General features: G+C 40.9%; 1 pseudogene; it reads left to right on the top strand.

Moving 5' to 3' along the window:
* Positions 1-7,957: 7,957 nt before the first annotated feature.
* Positions 7,958-8,268, top strand: LOC116755187 (annotated as a pseudogene).
* The last annotated feature ends 233 nt before the right edge of the window (positions 8,269-8,501 follow it).

Below are 8,501 nucleotides of genomic sequence, written 5' to 3'. Positions count from 1 at the left end.
GGCGAGAGGCCCTGAAATATGGAGTGGTTAGTTTTTATGCGCTGGGTAATTTCATAGGCTAACAAGTGGGAGGATTATTCCAACTATTTCAGGGAAGGGGCAGGGATTACCAGGAATTGGGCCACCGTCCACTTTTGGACTTTTTATGGTTGGTCTCAGAACTGTCATGGTGCTGGTGGGTGTGTCATTTAGCATGCTAATGTATTACAATGAGCGCATAATGAGGTTCAAGGTCCACTGGAAGTCAAATTTTCTACCACCTTGGACCTAGTTGGTTCTAGCCAGTTTTTGTCATGTCCTATGGCTATGTCATTCTTTTAAAGGTTGCGACCTGCCCCCTCCCCTCCTGTCTCACTACCATCTCCCCAGGCCACAGGCCCCTCTGCCAGGAGGCAGTAGAGAAAGAGCAGCAATTAAGAGGATGGGCCAGGAGGTTGGGCCACTGGGGGCTCAGTCCTGATGGTTTGCTATGCTTTGCTAGTTATGTGACCTTGGGCAAGGTACTTCCCTCTCATGGTTCAGTTTCCTCATTTGCAAAGTTTTGAATAAAACTAATCTCTGTTTAGAAAGACAAATACTATATGATTTCACTTACATGTGGAATCTAAAAAAACAAATGAACAAACATAACAAAACAGAAACAGATATAGATACAGAGAACAAATAGGTGGTTGCCAGAGGGGAGAGGAGTGGGGAGAGGAAAGAAATAGGTGAGGGAGATTAAGAGGTCCAAACTTCCAGTTGCAAAATAAATGAGTCACGGATATGAAACAGTACAGTGTGGGGAATACAGTCATAACTATGTAATATATTTTTATGGTAACTGATGTAACTAGACTTATTGTGGTGATCATTTTGAAATGTATAGAAATATTGAATCACTATGTTGTGTAACAGGAACTAACATAGTGTTGTAGGTCAATTATACTTCAAAAACAAACAAACTCATTGAAAAAAAGATCAGATTTGTGGTTACCAGTGGCACGGGGTTAGGGGAGAGGGAATTGGGTGAAGGCAGTCAAAAGGTACAAACTTCCAGATATAAGATAAATAAGTATTAGGGATATAATGTGCAACATGATAAATATAATTAACACCGCTGCATGTAATATATGAAAGTTGTTAAAAATGTAAATCCTAAGAGTTCTTATCACAAGGAAAAAAGTTTTTTCTATTTCTTTAATTTTGTATCTATATGAGATGATGGATGTTCACTAAACTTGTGAAATCATTTCATGATGTATGTAAGTCAAATCACTATGCTGTACACAAACTTATGTCAATTATATTTCAACAAAACTGGAAGAAAAAAATAGGCTCCGTTTCATGACTAACACTCCTATTTACGCATTTAATCATTACAATGAAACTTATATGTTCAGATGAGAAAAATTGAGCCCTTATTCAGAGTCACACAGCTAGTAAGTGGCAGAGCTAGGATTCATAACCAACTCTCAGACAACTGGAACCAGCCTCATCAAGCCAATAAAAATGAGGAAGTTGATCTAAAAGTTGTTAAATATATTCTATTTTTGCCTAATGCAATTTTATTACTAGACCATAAGAATCTGTGATAATGGGAAATTCTAAGACAGTTATGTCAAATATTTACTGTAAGCATATGCTCATGTTAACTTGGCCCAGCCAGTGGACAAGACAAACCCAGTAGGCTATGGTGGAATGCTCATTCTGAATTTGCACAGGCTGGGGGCTGCCTTGGATTCCAGACACACACTATGTCTGGTGCATAAGGCATCCATCAACATTAAGAGGTTTGCCCATAGTAAGAATTTAACCTAGAATTTAACCCAAGTTGATTAATTCCATATCTTTCTACTTCATCCTTGGGTGATCGACTCATCCCAGTTTGCCTGGGACTGTCCTGGTCTTAGCACTAGGACACCCCCCATTCCTGGGCACACCAGGATACTTGATCACCTTAGTCTCTCACATTCAGTGAATGAGGTTAGAAGATTGGGGTGGGTGGAACAAGAGAGAACAGATGACCACTTTGTTTATAAAGGCTGGGTCAGACGATGATTTCTGAGGTTGTTTCCAGTCTAATAAGTGCAAAGAAGCAAAGATGTTATCAACTCCTTAGATGTTAATTTTACAATTTAGTAGCTGGTAAGAAAGTGAGACCACGCATGAGAAAAGTAACAACTCTAGCAGTACTGTGGAAGGTGAGACAGAAGATAACTTTGGGGAAGATAACTCGATTCTGTCCTCATATCTCCACACAGAATAGACCCTGCCCTCCTGCCCTGTTTCCCACACTGTACGCTATGGTCACACCTTAAATTATCTATTGAACTTGTTTGCATGTTTTTTTGTCTTACTGGACACCAAAGTTCCTTGAGAGACTGAGTCCTATCCATCATTAAATAACCTGGGACAGGGACTTCCCTGGTGGCACAGGGGTTAAAAATCTGCCTGCCGGGCTTTCCTGGTGGTTCAGTGGTTAAGAATCGCCTGCCAATGCAGGAGACATGGGTCCGAGCCCTGGTCCAGGAAGATCCCACATGTTGTGGAGCAACTAAGCCCGTGCACCCCAACTACTGAGCCTGTGCCCTAGAGCCCCCATGCTCCTCAACAAGAGAAGCCACTGCAATGAGAAGCCCACACACAGCAACAAAGAGTATCCCCCGCTTGCCACAACTAGAGAAAACCCGTGTGCAGCAATGAAAACCCAACACAGCCAAACATTAATTAATTAAAAAAAAAAAAAGAATCTGCCTTCCAATGCAGGGGACACAGGTTATATCCCTAGTCTGGGAAGATCCCATGTGCCGCAGAGCAACTAAACCCGTGTGCCACAACTACTGAGCCTGCCCTCTAGAGCCCGCGAGCCACAACTACTGAGCCCGCACACCACAACTACTGAAGCCCACGTGCCTAGAGCTCACGCCCTGCAACAAAGAGAAGCCACCGCAATGAGAAGCCCGCACACCGCAACGAAGAAGCCCCCGCTCTCTGCAACTAGAGAAAGCCCGCACGCAGCAATGAAGACCCAATGCTGCCAAAAATAAATAAAATAAAATAAATACATTTATTAAATAAATAAATAGTGTTTGTTCCTTTTAAAAATAAATAAATAAATAAATGTCCTGGGACAGATCAGGTATTTTTAAATTATTGGTTGATTAATTGAACAAATGAATGATTAATTGAACACTTTTTTCTTCTATATTTAATTCACAATACATTTTGCTACTGAAAGCAGCTTATCATGAGTATCTTGAAAAAAAACAGTTTGTAATGATGGTATCTTTCACAATAATCAAACTAATCCTATTAGTGATAGAATTACTGATTACTGATGCCCTTTCACCCCCTTGAAGTTTGCATTTACGGCAAATCTACACTACAGCTTTCCGTTTGAATCATGCAAGATCTAGCTGCACCATTATTACATTGTAGCCATTTCTCAGACAGGTGTGGCTCTGTTGCTTCAAACTATATATCTAATCTGACAGAGGATTTCTTTACCCTGTGTCTTGTGTCTCTGAGGTTTTCCAATGTTTTTGTTGGATCTGGCCAACATTTATTAAGTACCCGCTAAATATTTTGTATGAATGCCAGTTTTGTTGAATATTTAGGACTAATGAGAACATCAAAGTGGTATTATATAATCTCTGCCTTCAAGGAATTTCTGGTCTGCTGAAAGAGCTAAGACTTGTATAGACATGAAAAGATAACTAATACTGGATCTTACGTAAAGCAGTACATTTAATAGGCCAAATGAGTGGCATAGAAATTAAATGACAATACCCTTGATTATCATTATCTTACTTGTCTTTCCCGTTATTTTGTGAGTGCTCTGAGGATATATTATTTGTAAACTCAGCATCTGCTTTTCAAGAGACATCTGATTTTTAACAAGCTTCCCAGGTAATTCTAATGTACAATGAAGGTTAAGAATCAGTATTGTAGACAATAGGGAGGGATGGAGGGGTTTGAAGCAAGAAGATGTCATGATAGAAGTATCTGATGAAGATTCATCTAGCAGAGTGCAAGATGGAGCAGAGCACAGAGAAACTGGAGATCAAAGATACAGAACGAAAGCTGCTGCATTTCTCCACTCTTGAGATAATGAAAACCAGAAACACTAGGAATAGCATAAAGGGAAAGGAAGGGATGGACATGAAAAGCACTAAGCAGGAGGAATCATCAAACTTGGTGACTGAGTGTTTGCTAGAGAAGAAGAATGAAAAATAACTTCAATATTTCTAACTTAAGGAACTTGAATAATAATAACAGCTAACATGTAATAATCACTGCGGTGGTCACTATGCCCAGGCTACCTCAACAACCACGCCCAACCCTCTTCTTTTGCGCTCATCTCTCATTACAGAGGCTAGAAACTAGATGGTCTCTTTCCTGGCCTCTTTCACAGACAAGGGTGGACCTCTGACTTATTCTTGGCAATCAGATGTAGGGAGAAGTCCTTTGTGAGGCTCCTGGGAAAGCTGTTGTTTTCCTGATGAAAGGGACAGTGGATGCTGACCCTGCCCTTCTCCCTTCTTCTTTCCTTGAATGCAGATGTGACACCTGGACTTGCAACACCTGGTGACCACAATGTGATAACCATGGAGATGAAAAGCCAGCATGCTAAAGATGGCAGAGGGGAAGGCAGGAAGAAGTGGGGTCTTTGGTGGACCACTGAACTGCTGCACCAAACCTGGAACTACCCACCTCTAGAATTCTAGTTATGAAAGATAATTAAATATGTTTTATTTGCCTACCCTACCATTAACTGCTGCTCTGTTATTTGCAACGTAACACACCCAAACTGATACAAACACTGACTATGCGCCAGGCACTGGTCTAAGCACTTTAACCCAATGCTTCCAACAACTTGATGAGTAATGTGTTATTATTAGCCCAATTATACAGATGAGGTAATTAAGGCATCAAAAAAGTCAAATAATTTGGCCAAGGCCACACACCTAATAAGCAGCACAGCAGGGAATTGAACCCAGGCAGTCAGCCTCCCAAGCCCTCACTCTTAACCACTACATATCTAGTCTCTCAATATCGGTGAGAGCATAGATAGAAATAAATGTTGGGAACAGGTGTCAACAGCTGGAAATCCAAGTGGAAATGTCCATCAGGCAGTTAGAAATGCCAAGTCTGAAGCACAAGAATATAAAAGACCTTATTTAGAACAAGGAGCTATCTGCATTGAAATAAGAGTTGATTTAGTAACTCCAAAAGTTCCAAATTCTCTCCTATCTACAAGGTGAGCTGAGCTGAACAGAACCATATATGTAGCAACCCTAGCTTGGCCGGAATAGTGATGCTTTGTTGACAAAATGCCTTTGACTATCCAAAAGCTGGCTCCCTTGTTAGTGCAGCATTTAGGCTCTGGCTTATGAGTTCATTGTTTAAAGGAATGTTGTTAAGTGTAACTCTTGACTTCTTAATGCCAGAGGAGATTGTTGGCTGTGTGTGGCAATTTCCCAGTGCAGGCCAATGCAGAACATGACCCCAATCTTCCAGATAGCTGCCAGTTTGCAAGGCTGGCCTGACCCAGCAAAATTACCTGGAATCTGGAATAGGGCTTCCAGGGCTGCTGACTGTTCTATCACCTTCAACAACAGGACAGCCTGTTCTCAGAAAAGAGAATGAATATTGTTTACCTTCATACCACTGAGATTCAGAGTAAAAGATGTTTGTGAGAGTGGGAAAAAGAGGGAGAAATAGGTGACATTCATTCCAAATAATGGTAATAAGAGCTTGCACTTATTGAGTCCTGGCTCTGTGTTGAGTGAGTGCCTTTGGTGCATTATCTCACTCAAAACACGGTAATTTCTGGTCTGTTTCTATTTTAACAGAATCACAAAATGTCCAGAGAAAATTGTTGTTAATCACTGATAGTACCTTGGCACTTGCCAATCGTTTTTTGTTGTTGTTGTTTTCCATCTTTCCTCAAAGGCCTAATAAAGGTCAGCTGGAACACTCTATTGATGCCCATGACCCAGCAATAATTCTCATACAAGGCTGACAACTAGGAAAATAGATCAGTCCTGTGGAAAACAAATTGGCCTGCCTGAGAGATCTGAGAGGCCACGTATATGAAAAAGATACATCTATGAACTTCCTATTGCCAACTTTGAAAGGTTGGTATTTACATGGTCCTAGAAATGGAGCCAACCTAATCCTTACTGATCCAACATAAGGTTATAAATGCTCTGCTGTATTGGAAAAGAACTAAAGAAGGGAAAGATGTCTATTGCACAATCCAGGTATTGGTCAGAATGTGTTGTCCTTTCCTTGATGATCAGCTTCAGTTCTGATCTAGATGTTCTGATCCTCATCACAAATCACAGAGGACACTGGAACAATTTTACTATCATTAAATGCTTAAACGATGTTACAATCACTTAAGCAACTAGAGTATGCATATTAAACCTTTAATTTATAATCCTTTTGCCAAAGCACTTCTGTTAGAATTTAATATTTCTCTGGACTCACACTTCAAGTCCACTCATTACAATTAATTCCAATCTACCTAATCAAGGATGCATGTCTTTACTTATTCTCCCTAAAAGTAACAGAGATTACAAATGGATGGATTTCGTTACTGTTCACGATTGTGGTCAGTTGTTCTCAGGTCCTCGGTCTGGAAACATTTCCCACTGGGATGCTATTTGGAAGCTAAACAACCATAGATTTAGCTGCTAACAACAATAACAAAAAGGAGATAGGAAAAAAATATACATCACACTTATTACAGAGATAAGAATGAGAGAGGCTGAATCACCATTGAAGGGGTCAGTAGTCCAAGGCCACTCATGCCTCATGATTGGCAGCTGCAAAGGGTTCCCTTTGCCAAGCCCACTGTTCAGAAGGCAAGAGGTCAGAAAAGCAGTGACAGTGCCTTGGAGAAGTGGCTCATCCAGCATTAGTGGCTAAATCCAGGAACACTGGAAAAACACCTGCAGGTGGCACCTAATCTAGTATTTAAAAGCACACAGGGAAGCAACTAGCAAGTCCTCACAATTCTGCAAAAGTTGATTTTTTTTGGTCCCAAAAGAGAATGAAGGAGAAATGAATTCCCCTCTTCAAACTCCAAGATACACACCTAGTGGAGTACTAGGTGCACAATAGGAGAGTAATAAATGTTTGTTGGAACTGAAATTAACTGACATGTCCTATCACTGAATCTGCATAACTACCTGACAAAATAGGTACCGTTGTCCCCATTTTACTGTGAAGAAATTGAGAAAGAATAGTTTGGTAACTTGTTAAAAAGGAATAAAGCCAGGACACAAACTCAGGTCTTTGCGGCCCCAAAGCTAATGTTCTTTCCATTGTGTTGTGATGCTGCAAACCACCTGCTTTGCTAAATTAAGAAAAGAACTCCCGCATCTCTTCTTTTTTTTAATTAATAATTATTTATTTTTGGCTGCATTGGGTCTTCGTTGCTGCACGCAAGCTTTCTCTAGTTGCAGCGAGCAGGGGCTACTCTTAGTTGCGTCGTGGGCTTCTCATTGCTGTGGCTTCTCGTTGCAGAGCACAGGCTCTAGGTGTGCGGGCTTCAGTAGTTGTGGCACGCGGGCTCAGTAATTGTGGCTTGCGGGCTCTATAGCACAGGCTCAGTAGTTGTGGCGCACGAGCTTAGTTGCTCCACGTATCTTCCCGGAACAGGGCTCGAACCCATGTCCCCTGCACTGACAGGCAAATTCTTAACCACTTGTGCCACCAGAAAAGTCCCCTGCATCTTTCCTAATTATAACTTTTATAAGACTATTCTATATATGTAAAATCCCCTTTTATTCAGGTCTCCTTATTTCCTGCAGGTGATCTTGTTTATTTCTTTATTCAAAATGTGGACATGCTTCCACATTAACACCACTTCTTTGTCTTTTCCCCCATCCTCCCTTCCTTCACTACTGTCACAGAGAAAGTGGTGGCCCTCCAGTTCTGGGTGAGATTTTTCTGTCATAGAACCATGACCCTATTTGTTCATAACCTCACAGAGAAGGCTCAAGCCCTGGTCAGTGCTGCTGTGACTTATATGAAGCCTTGACTGGCCACATTTTGGCACTAGGTCAGTGTTGAGCTGGTTCCTCCAACCCTGCTGAGATCCCTACTCCTATTCAGAGGTTTTAAGAAATAGTCATTAGTGCTCAAACTAGTAGCTTCAAACAGCTCACAGTTAAGGAAGCTCTGCTGAATGGTTTGGTGGCCACTGAGGTGTGAATGTGATTTTATGTTGGCAAGATCATAGGCAAGTGTGGCATCGTTGGCTATAGTGTTTAAAGACCAAACTTCAACATGTGATTATATTTTGTTTATTATTTTAGTGTCCTTGGACCATGTGTGACCAGACTGCTGTCTGCTTAAAATGATGTCAAAATCAGTGTTTTCTCTATCAAATGCTACATGGACGGTCACAATATTTCTTGGTACTAAGTTGGGTTGTCTTTTGCTTTGATACATTAATACAGCTCTAAATGTATGTCTTTGCTTAGCCTGAAATTGGAAAGGATATG

The sequence above is a fragment of the Phocoena sinus genome, chromosome 6 (genome assembly GCF_008692025.1).
Source record: "Phocoena sinus isolate mPhoSin1 chromosome 6, mPhoSin1.pri, whole genome shotgun sequence".
In the NCBI taxonomy this organism is placed as follows: Eukaryota; Metazoa; Chordata; class Mammalia; order Artiodactyla; family Phocoenidae; genus Phocoena; species Phocoena sinus.
The sequence above is the reverse complement of the archived record's forward strand: the minus strand, read 5'-3'. Positions and strand labels throughout refer to the sequence as shown.